Genomic DNA, 12,484 nt, shown 5'->3' on the forward strand with positions numbered 1-12,484 from the left:
ACTCTGTGCCTCTATTTGTCTCTCATTACAAGCTAAGGAAATGCATGAGTTGCCTGGTACCTGTACCTCACAGAGAACTGAATCTGTAAGGATACACCCAAAATGCTACAAATAAACACAGGATGCTGCACACATTGATAAAAAACCCAAACATCATCTCGACATCAGAAAACAGCTGAAGGAAAATGTAAAGGGTCTCCTAGAAATATGGATATGGCTAAACAGATATTTAGAAGCAAACACAATGAAAGGAGAAAGAGCCAGCCACTCTTGTTGCTGCTATAGACATGCCTCAGGTTAAAGAGACAGCTGGACATTTGGGATAAAGCCTTGGGAAGAGCAGGACAAGCAAGTTCCCAAAAGCCTGCAGTCCTGCTAAAGAAGAAGCACATGTAATGCTCATGTAAAAGCTTACACCCCACAAGAGAGCTCACCTTTTCCTCCAGGGATGTGGAGACACCATCACAGGAGGTTTTCAGGCTGGACAGGGCCTTGAGGGTCTTGTCTCTGTTCCCTTTGCCATGACAGGCTGGACCACAGGGTGTTTTGAGGCCCTCTCCAACCTCATCTCTCTTGTGACTCAATTACTAAAACAGCCCCTTCACTTTTTGTGAAATAGTATTTTTCCACAGTGACTTAAGGCTTGATTTGTCACCAAGACACTTCAATGCTAGTGTTGCTTTCCCTTTTTTAAAAAAAAATAAAAATTGAAAAAGCCTTCAGAGTTTCCAAGACTTGAACAAAATTGCTGTTCAGGCTCTGCAGCAGCAAGGAAACCAATCTCAGCCTGAAAACAGTATCATTACCAGGGGACTGATATCCTAAGGGAGGCAAAATCCACTCAGCAGGAGGTTCTATCTTAAATTTGCCATCCTGTAATCAGCTGTTGACAAACTTAATTGCCTGGAACTCATCATCCACCAACACAAGCAAGTGTTGAGGAGGACATGGGTTGTCTAACTGGATGCATTCCCAATCTGTCAGCACGTTCGCAAAGGATAAGTACACAACTGGTTCATCACACAAATGGAAATCACACCTGCTCCAAGCTGTCATTAACATATTACAGAGCCAGCTAACTGGGAGAGAGGTGGGAAATACATGGAGAGCAGGAATTTACTTTATAAATCATCAGCACAGCTTCCACCACAGTCAGTGGAGCAGCACTTGGTCTACAAAATATTTAAAGAGAAAGGAAATTTTAAAAAAAGAGTTATCAAGTTCTTACAGTGCTAGATCTGAGACACCACAGAGCTAAAACAAAAGCAGGAATTACTTTTGTAATATGAAGCACAGTTAAGTTCTGGAACTCCTGCTAAAGGATCCAAGAACTATGAACAAGTTCAGAGATGCATAAATAAACTCACATAAGTCCATTGCTGATAATTAAAGATAAATTAAATGCTCCAGAAACCCCTATTGTTGCCAAGTACTTCTAACATAAATATTATACACAGCCCTAACTCATAATCTTTCCTCAGGAAATTAGTAACCTGTGTTGAAACGGGACCCTTATTTTGGCAGATATTTGTCAGATCCAGCCTTCCAATTCCTATATTGAAGTTTAATCAGATGGGAAAGAGGGGCCTGATCTGACAGTCCTAACAGGGAACCAAGAAATTCCACAAATTCAATCTTAGCAACTTTTTCTCTATCAACACCATTAATTCAGGATGAGTTGGCACAGGGTATTTGCTACAATTTTTAATTAGTACAGCAGTAATGTTAAAATTCCTCACTAGGTTATTCTGATACACAGGTGTTTTCAAAGGCAGTCACCTGTACAAAGCACTAGTGATGTCTACAGCATTAGTGACCAGTAGGAATAAAGGGAAGACACTGGGAAAAGCCCTCAGCTTCTGTTTAGTGTTATAGAGCTCATCAAGTACATCTGAACACAAAAATAGAATTAAAAAAAAAAACCCAGAGTGTTTCCAACCAGCCCCCTGCCCCTGTTAGGGAAATCTTTCCAAATAAAAAGATAGACTGCAAAATTCCTATTACCAAACACAACAATATAACATTTGTCCTCACATTGACTGGTCCATTGGAAATGGAAGAGCAGGAGGTATTTGCTGTGTCCAAATGAATAAAACACCAAGATGAAATGCAGAAAACACAACTGAGCTGTTAGAACAGTCTAGGAAGCACATTTAACTCTGCTCAGACAAACTTGAATGCCTTGGGCTACATCAGTCTTTCTTTGTTTGCATCAGCTTCACTACCTTTAGTGAGGTAATTAGGACAACAATATATTTGTACTTGGGGTGTGCATACAGTATTTTATATAAAAAGGCTACACAGACCTTTTCAAGCCTCTTAAAATGAGATGCTGCAAAAGAAACGGTTTGATTTCCCCATTACCTTCATTAAACCCCTCATAATGACACACTCCCCTGGATTCTTTGAGAAACCAACAACTGAAGTGAGACTGCAAAGTGGCTCAAAGACAGCAAGACATATTGCAAACTGCTACAAAACAGCAAGAGGCACTGGTAGAGAGAAAGATGATCATTTTCAGCCAGAGAAGAAGGAAATTTTTGATCTGAAAAAATAGTTCTACAGGACAGTTATCCATATAAAGTAGAGCTACACACTCCCATTGTTTTTTCATGCCTCATGAAAGCTCAGAGGTTCAAATATCCTCTCTAACTCCTTCCTTCCAGCTTGGATTTTAACAATCTTTCTATTTCCTCAGAACAAAAGCAGGCTGACAGCTAAAGCTGTGAAAGCAGCATGGCAATTGTATTAAATATGCCAGGTTTGCTATGCTACCCTGCAGAAAAATACAAAGTGAGGCTAATTAGAATCCAAGCATAAGCAGCTGGGTGAATCCAATGAGAACTGAAACTGCAACGCTTCCAAAAGCTTTAACTGCATCTGGCCTAGGTGTACTAGAACATCCACATTCTGTATCTGATTTCTCCACAAGCCTGCTGAAAGCAATTCACAGAAATCAGATACTTTGCAAAAGGGTGTTTGAGCTGAATATGACACCTGTATTCATGCTTTCAGGACAAACATACAAGTTACACAAAAAGCTCTGGCTATAGACAGCATTAAATATCTCCCTTCTCAGCTCTCTTCTCTTGAGGAACCACCAGTAATCTCCATTTCCTTGCAGGCTGAGGAATGGTTCTTTCAGAAGATTAGGTTAGTATCCAGTAATCTGTTCCTCTGGACAGACTATTCTGAAGTACAGAAGCAAATCCTGCTCTCTAATCCTGTTGGTTTCAGTGACAGGAGCCTGTGACAAGCACACATCCCAGAGAAACAGGATGGAGGAGCTGCCAGCTGGGAATCTTTAGCCCCTCACTTAGGCCAATCAAACTAAAAAAAACTCAGCCTAACTATTTCGTGCAGAAAACTGCAAATTGCCCACATCTAGATATTTTAAAGCAAGTGTAAATTCTTCCCAATGTTACTAAAGCATCAGAAAAAATAAGTTTAACTTCTGAAGTTTCCACTCTCACCTCCCAAAGTTTCATTCCAGCCCTCATCTATCCATCTTCTACATATCAGGTAGCTACAAAAGCTTGAGCAGGGCTGAGGCAGGACCTGAGGAGGACCCCAGCACAGAACTCACCAGAGAAACACAAACCAGTTACAAACAACAAAACTCATCACTTACCTCAAACACAGCACGAGGATGAACCAGGCACAGGTCCCACCTAGCTAGGAGAGAAAATGGCAGGCAAAGCACTAAAGACAATCATAAAGCACAGCTAAAGACCACCATCCCTACAAAAAAACTACAACCAACACACAGGACCCCAAGTTTGAGCTTAAATAGGGCCCAAGGAACTGTGGGAAGGGTGTGGGCAGGGGCTCAGGTGAAGCTGATCAGGACCAACAGAGTTGATTGGTGCTCTCAGGGCTCTGATGCAGTTTCTTTTTAAGACCCCTCAGCAACATACTTCCTTCATTTTATTTTATTTTATTTCCAAAGAAGGTTCTGGTTCTTACTTTGCTGACAAACAAGCAGGCTGGTTAAAAGCTATCTGTGCTTTTACTAGAGACTTTTAGAAAACAGGAATGCAATGTAAAAACAGCAGATTGATGCTGCAGTAACCCTAAGGGAGGGGTTATACTTTCATTACAGTCCCCCATGATTTGCTATTTTTTTGGTACTTATGTTAAGGGATAGTGCTGAGCCCTAAAAAATTCTGGGCATAAAATCTGGAGTTCTTCTTAGGCAGAAGTAACCAGTACCTGTTACCAGCCAAAAAAAAGTTGTAATTGTCTGGCCTTTTGTTCACAGCCCAGATTTTACTGGGAAATGATGAACCACAAGCAATAGAAAATGGTAGGCAGACAGGAAGACTTAAAAAATGTCTGTTACATTTTCAAATGACAGCCCTCTGTTTTAGAGAATGACAGCAGAGCTCATTTCTTAGGGTGTGGTGGGACTTGCCTGACTCCTTGCACATTCTTATGGCTTTTTTTCTCCTTTCTGCAACAGAAATCACATGGTTGCATTTCAGAAATTGCTTGGATGGTTCTTTAATTTTAATATATTTTTTACTGTTCTCTAAACTGCAACAGAGTATTCTTTTCTTGTATCTCAATGAAGCATTTAACTCAGCTTCTTCCCAAACATGTGAAAGGAGGACCGGGAGTGTTGTCAGAAAGAACCATTTACCAGGACATGATTCTTGTGCATGGATCTCTGATTAAATCAAAAATAAACTATAAATTTCTAGTAATACCTTAATGGTTTGCCAAAAGCACAATTCCCTGTGAAGTCAAATCAGGAAGCAGCCTTCCCCTATCTTTGTGGCCAAGGCTCTGTCAGTGTTACGAGTGTCAGTGTCTGCTCAGTCACTGAATGTGGCTCCTTTCAAGATGCCTTTGGCTTCAGGTTTACACTCCTGGTGGTTTTCTTTCACAAATGCATCTCCCAAACAGAAGCAAAACATCTCCCTGTGGAATTTGAGACATAAACAGAGAATGCCATCATTGTCTTATGCTGTCCCGTTTTTTCCTACTCATTTGTCATGGAAAAAGTCACAGAAATGGGACAACAAAACATAAAACATCAGCTTAAAGAATATCCATCACTTTCAGTACAGGGCTTTTCTGGAATAAGCCATATAAAACCATGTATTTATATCCATTAGATTGTTACCATACATAATCCAGTTATTAGAACTGGTTTGCCCTGTCCACTTGTGGAGCTGAACAGTGCTTAACAGGAGAAGGATGGCAAATGAGCCTCTCAGCACTTACCAACTTCAACATATTCCATATAAAGCCTGCTATTTCTAGATATCTGTTAATGCATTCCTTGGCAAAAGGGTAGCTCTGAAAGAAACTTTTAAATTAGCCCGTATCATCAGCCCACACTTCAGATAAATGTGCACCCTCTGCAGTTTTCCTGTTCTTTCAAAAGAAAAATATCTTGACTTCGTGACTGAGACCCTCATGTTCTCAGGCTGGATCACAAGTGCTCTGCTCAGGAATCCCCCCCAGATCAAAATCAAACATTTTCTTCGTGGGAATCACCTTAATTATCAAACCATATGTCTGAAAGTTGCAATAGGCTTAAACATTTATGGACACTCTGGAAGTAGCATTTAATGACTGATTGCTGATTATATATGCAAAGATTTCTGTGGCCTTGGCAAACAAAAGACTAGAATTTCAGCCTCCTGGAAGTTTGAGTACACTCTTCTTTTTTTGCAGACAATTTGCATTTTAAAAAACTTCTGCTTTCATGTGGCTCAGCAACAAGATACAATTTCTCCATTGAACAATTGATCTGCAGCCTAACCTAGCAGTGACTCCCCAAGCCAGACTCCTGCCAAATCCAACAGCCCTGCAGGAAGAGGGACTGATACAGCAGTCCACCAGATCAGTGTCCTACTACCTGAAAGACAAGTGCCACCCCAGGTGACAAACTGCCTAAAAGGTTCTTTAGACAGCAGCAGTGTTTGGGCCTCTGGCAACTGTCAGCCCCAGCAGCAGCACAGCGAGCTCTGGGAATGTTCTGTACCAGATGGAGCCTGGCCTGCAAGCAGTTGTCTGAGTGGCCCATTTTCCTTGGCACCTGTAGAGAGGCATTTGCTCACCAGCAGCAGAGGGGATGTAAATGCACCCCTGCCCAGGATTATTAATCTGTATACCACTACTTTTTTTTTTGAGCAGAGCTATTTCTGTGACCACATAAATTAATATGACACGTAAGCAATCTTTAAATTTAATTTGGTAGGAATTCTGCAGCCTGGTAATAAAATCACCTTTGTTCATCTGGCTCATCATTCACCTGGATTTTTGGTTATGAAAAAGGTATTTTCTGGAACAAGAATTTGGAACTCCACCTGCTTTACACTGCAGTGTAAAAAACTTTTTGGATTGACTCCAATTTTCATTCTACTAACTTATCATAAAATTACCCCACAGATTTTCTGCTCTAACTGAAAGTGATCTTGTTCCTAAAATTCCAGGAACAATTTGAGATCATTGTCCCAAGAATAAATGGCCTGAAATGTCTATTGGACACTACTGATTCAAGATAAGTGCTGAGTTAAAATCGGATCATATTGCATGTAATTCTTCGTTCAAATAACTTATTTTCAACAGTCTCTGGGAAAGGGAGAGGGAGGAGAATTACAGTGGCAAAGCTATGGCACGATATAGTCACATAATTACATTTCTCACATTCAGTGGGGATTTCAGTAAGTTTCTCTGTACAGGTAGACTTTTCCAGTGCCTTGCAATGACATGTGCACTTGTTACCTTGTTTAAATGGTTGCCAGGGAAAAAGAAAAAAAGAGGCTGGGCATTACTTGTCCTTGGTGCACATTATCCACTGGTAAGTGGGAAAGGAACAGGAGATCTGGTTAAACAGGAGGTCCAGGATAAGGATTCTATACCTGTTTTGAAGTACCTGGAAATTAACATTACTTTCTGAAATTTGAAAATTATTAGAGAAGACTGGAATAAATATCAAGGCAGAATATCCATTAATTGTTCAGATGGGGGCAGGAATATTATTTTTCACTGCTTTTAGGTGAAGATATTTTCTTAGTGGGGGATAGAATGGCTACAAACTCAGAAAAGGTAGTGTGGATACAGCAATACATTGGAAGATACTGTTATATATACTGTTATATATACTGTTATATATAGTGTTATATCCTGCTGCTTTCATCAGAAGTTGCCTATTTCAGCAGATAAATAAATAAGGATATTTGCAGAGGTTGGGATTTTTGGAAGCTTTGCTTGAGAACTACATGCAGCGGCATCTGGATTTATGGCTCTGCTGCACTATCCAAGAGCTGCCTACAAGCAAGAATTTGGCTTATGATGCAACAGCTTTCATTTTCTCAAACTTGCCATCCTGTCAGGTGAGCTTTTATTCCTTCTGGAGGAAGTCTTGGTGTATTGCAACCTTTAAAATCACAGCATCTATTCTGAGTGTTACAGAGTGCACAGCAGCTCCTCTGCCACAGGACATCTGTGAGCTTGGCCTGGGTTTCCATCTGTACCTTTGCTTCACTGCTGAGCTCCTGCAGCAGTCAGAGCAGGATTAAAGTGAGTTTGGCATTCCTGAAGTGGGACTGTGGCACTGCCTGGAATGGAAACAGCACTTGCTGTGTTCACAGGATCCAGGGAAGCTTTTGGAGTCACAGTTCTTGTGCAGTCCCTGCAGAGGACAACAGCAGATCTCCAGGTCTCCCTGGCTAACAGAGTTTGATTCACTTCTTTAACACAACATGTGGCTGCCAGACAGGAGCTGAAAAAAGGTTATTGTTGAAACAAGAAGTCACTGATGGTAAAAGCCATGTCTAATACCCATGATGTATCTAACAAGTCCTATTTGTGTGATTAAGGCTGAATTTTGGAATCCTGCATTGTGTGAGGAAGACTAACTCTTCTTCTTTTAATAGAATTATTCCTGATTTCATTTAGGAGCACAATCACAATTACTCTGTCAATACTGGTTGTACTGGAAGCCTGCCCTGGTACATGCATGCCTTTCTCACAACTGACAGAAAACCAGAGGAAAACTGACCACAAGCAGTAACAGGTACAGGAGCAGAATTTGGTCACAGCTGTTGGCACTAGATTTACTGCCTGATGAGCCTAGCCAGACTGAGTTTGCATCATAATCTAATAAAAACCTAATAATACCTTTCCATCTAACTCAGCCACGTATATCAGGATTTGGAAGTGTCAAGGCTAAAAAGAGAATTGTACTGCTGTCTTGAAGGTATTTTTATTGCTCAGAAAAATACATTGCAAGCAACAATTCCTTACACAGCAGTTCTCTTTCTTTTCCACTCTGGGGAAAAAAAAGGTAAGAAAAGTAAGCCAAAGCAATAAAAATTCACGTTTGATATCAGATCTGTCCAGATCTGATGCACTCAAACTTGAAAGCTTGTTCCCCCTATCTCTTGTAAGATCTTTTAAATTCTGAGAAGGCTTGACAGGCAGAAAATGAACAGATGCACAGTAGAGGTGGGAGATGATCTTGTGGGAGGTCTCTCTTGCCTTGTGCAAAGAGAAGGGTGTGGAGGCGTGCCTGCATGCTGGGGTGCTGTGTGGGGAGAGGGAGCCCCAGCATGCACCTCTTTCCAGGGCTGGAGGTTACATAAGGCTTGGCAATGCCTTCCCCCCCACCTTCCCTTGGAACCTCGGGAGAGGGGGAAGATGCTGACACAGAGGCATTGCCGGAGGAACAGGCTGCCCTGCAGGCTCCACCCTTGTCCTTTCTGTGCCAGATCCCCCGCCGAGCAGTCACCTTTCCAGAGGCAGCAGGCTGTTCCTCTTGCTCCCACGGGTGCATTTCTGTTTCCTGGACAAGGTGTGCTCTGGTATTATCCCTGCTCCCTGGAGCTTGTGGATACCTCTGGCTGCAGGAAGTACACTGAACACTGCTGTACTCTGGTGCGCCTCTGTTTCAGACTTTGGATGACAAACTCCACCTCTGGACATGCAGGCAAGATGAAAAAAGCAGATTTTTCAATGTTATTTCATACTACAAAATCAAGAAGAGCCACTCAGGAGGGTGGGTGCACATCAACTTCCCTGTGTAAAAAGTATAAAAGCGAGGGGTGATATTTTTTTGATAGTAAGATACATTTTTCAATGCTGAATACCCTTGATAACTTGTCTCCAAATCTTGGCAGGCCTAGTTCTTCACATTTCTGGAGAACAGCAAAACTCAAAGTTAGTCAGAGATGTTACTGATTATCACATTCAACTGGATGTATTCTGGGGACAGTACCCTGCAAATACTATTTCCTCCTCTCATTTCATACCTACCTTTTGGTGGTTAGTCATTAGACTCACGTTAATTTGATGAATATGAACAAGAAAGCTCTTCATGTATATCCTTTTAATATTCCAATGAATTCTTTAGTCTGATTTTGAAGCACAGATATGAACTTTCCTTTTCAAAAGTCAAAGTTTTGTCTAAAAGCTTTTGTTCATTTTTATTGGACATCAAAGGCAGAGCCATGGTGACTTCCCAGCTGTTACAGTGCTGTGTATTTCTTGATTTATCTGTTCTAAACTAAGCCATTCTCCTTAAATGTAACAAACTTTATTCTCAATAAATCCATTTTAGAAAATGCATTGAATATGTATTTTTGGCCACATCTTCTTTACTCTCTACCACATTATTTAAGTTATAAACCTCTTTTAGCATTCACATAGTGAAAAGTATATTGCAACTGTTATTTGCATTGTTTTGTTACACACATGTACAAATTAAAATTGGAAATACCATCATTGCTATTGTCTGTGTGAGGATAACCTCTTGTTTTCTAGTTTCACAACCAATCCATCGAGAACAAATTCCAGAAGTTTAGGAGTGTAGCTCTGGAAATCCAGTAGAGAACTGGAAAAAAATTTGTAGCTGGTGGTATCAAGTGTATTTTAGGAAAATCAGTGTTTCAGTAATTTATTCTGCTCTAGGCAGTGTCATGAATCCATCATGGCACACAGGGAAAGAAAAGATGTCAAGAATGCTGGAATACCTTTCCTTACCACGAGACACCCACACAAACTAATAATAGGACAACATTCAACAAAGTAGAAAATAAATCTAATGGAAACCAAGATACAGAAAGAATTTTCCAACTTCATCCTCTGTAGCACACACCTAAAATCTCTTAAGTTTTAAATTCCCTTCTTTTTTCCACTAGAAAACTACATTATCAGAGGAGGCAAATTTTAATTCAATGAACACAAAGACACCAAAGTTTGAGTGGGAAGGGACCTTTCAGAAGTCACCTAGTTCAACCTCCCTATATAAAAATAGTGGCAAAACACAAAGCCCTGTGTTTCTCATACAGTTCAAGAGAAACAGTGAAATTACTGATGGGGAAGTCTAGGAAAAAATGTACTTTGGTGTTGTCCTCTGTGCAGAGCAAGGGCTGGTCACCCAGATAAATTATCATTCCAGCACAGATATATTTGTGAGCTGTCACAAAACAAAAGGACAGGTTGGTATCTTTCCCTTCATGTAGCTTCACTTGTTCTTTCCATACCATAGTTGAACTTCACATTTTAAAACCAAGATTAAAGCAAACAAATACAGACTAGAATTATTTTTTTTTTCTTTTTTTTTTCTTTAAATCAAATTCTGTCCAAAACTTACCTGGGGTTCATGACTACACTTCTATAAACAGCTGTGGAAACCTAAAGTGACAGCTTGATTCCTGAAGCTTTTCTGTACCAACAGTGGGAGTATGGAAGCTGGAAAACTGTAGCTCTCCAGGTCTGTGCAGAGCCATCAGAGCACCACACACACAGTGTACAAGCTGGAGCAGTACAGGTTAACAGAAGCCCACTGAAGCTAAAGGAGAGTAAATTGTGTAAGGCACAGAGTAATTGAAGTCATCACAGAACCAAAAGAAGGTCTGGCCCAGGCACTTGTTTGCTCTAACTGGCCTTCCTTGCTTTCTCTTTTTATCCATTTCCTAATGGATGTTCCTAATCAGGTTCAAATGAGGTGTACCATCTCCATCTTGGCAAGCCTGACCTACTTCACAGGGATTAGCAGCTCCATGACATGTCTCCCCTGGTTTAGGAACACTCTGTTCTCTTTCAGGAATGAAACCAACTCTGCCTTGTTCCTGATCAGCGTTTGACTGAAACTCCTCCATGTTGAATGTGGCTAGAAATTACTGATAAATTAGTTACAAAGTAAGTTTTTCTTTCCTTGTTCTTTGGAATTCACAGGAACACTCCCATTTATTTGGAGCCATCATTTTACATGTTGTTCCTTCTCAGCCCCTTCATTTGCATGTTCTTTAATGACACAACTATAATTATTCACCACACTGTACCACCACCAAATAAAATGTTCCTCAGCCTTCCCTTTTGCACATCAGTTCTTTGTCACATAAATTCTCTTAATTTGGCTCCACCAGTTCTCAGCCCTCTCTCTGCTTTGGCCAATCACTTTTTCCTCTTTCCCTAGAGAATCTATAGAAAGATTAGCATGTTTCCCTCAACTTTTCCAAGTTTTTACTAGCAGAAGAGAAAAAAAAAAAGTCCTTTTTGTATTATCTTCTCACAAAGGAACTTCAGCCAAGTGTGTGTATTCTCAAATAATTTCTACTGCTGTATTTTTTTTTCTCTTCATATCCCAAGTGTAAACACTGCTAAACCATCCAATTTTACATTATTCATTTAGGAAGGGCAATTATAAATTAGAGAAGGGTGTTTTTTTTTTTTTTTTCTTTTGCAAATAATGAAAGGGTTAGAAAAATTGTAATATGGAGACTCAGAGTTCCTGTACCACATGGAAAATATTACAAGAATCGTGTTCTGAGAGGCTCTTACTTATTTAACCCTCAGCTGGCATTAATTGCAGTGGCAAGATGGCTCAGAAAATCAGGGATCTCTGCAGCGCTGGGAAGCTGTCAGCAAAACTCCTTGGTAAGGGCAGGTCCTGTTGAAATACCTGGTGAGGAGAGTATCACTGAGTCATTGGGAGAGGTCTCATTACTCCTGAGAAGTAACAAAAGAGAAAAAAATTCTGTCATGGTTCTATTTCTGCATACTGAGAGCAGTGCTAGGGGCATCTTCTGCTTCTGTCACCAAATATTAACCCTGAGTCTGCTTCAGTGACAATAAAAGTCAGACCAATACTTGGGCTTTAAGGAATGGTTTGATCAAGCCCAGAATCCTATGGGGAAATATGTGAGTGATGTAAAGGAGCCTCGTAAAATAAACTGGTAAAGTGCAACAAAAATCACAGGTGGTAAATGCCACTATTTCTTCTTCTGAGGGAAAATAAAAATGTGATTTTTTTTTACCATCAGGCCTTATCAGCATTGTGTTTCAGCAACTGTTAGAAAATTGTTCAGTACAAGTTACTTCCATGCCCAGATAATCTCCAGCCAAACAAGGATTTCCACAACAGACAAGAAAGCAGCCTAGACCTGTACAGTGATCTCTTCTAATTTTTTCTTTTCCTGGTCAATTTACCAGGCTAACCAAAGAAGTCGATTTTCTTAATTTATTC

At 40.4% G+C, this 12,484-nt stretch overlaps 1 protein-coding gene across 5 annotated transcripts in view; it reads right to left on the reverse strand.

Moving 5' to 3' along the window:
- Positions 1-12,484, reverse strand: part of PLCB1 (phospholipase C beta 1) — a 378,787-nt gene that overhangs the window by 365,559 nt on the left and 744 nt on the right. Inside the window, exons 2-4 of one of the 5 annotated variants that reach the window (XM_086873622.1) lie at positions 11,800-11,920; positions 8,747-8,932; positions 4,710-4,923 (exon numbers count right to left, since the gene is read on the reverse strand). The gene's annotated coding sequence lies outside the window, so the exon portion shown is untranslated. Of the gene's footprint in view, positions 1-3,631; positions 3,764-4,709; positions 4,924-8,746; positions 8,933-11,799; positions 11,968-12,484 lie in introns of those variants that run through there. The other 4 variants (XM_086873635.1, XM_086873629.1, XM_086873646.1 and 1 more) reach the window with 4 other exon arrangements.

This window comes from Cyanistes caeruleus, chromosome 2, assembly GCF_971803275.1.
Source record: "Cyanistes caeruleus chromosome 2, bCyaCae1.hap1.1, whole genome shotgun sequence".
In the NCBI taxonomy this organism is placed as follows: Eukaryota; Metazoa; Chordata; class Aves; order Passeriformes; family Paridae; genus Cyanistes; species Cyanistes caeruleus.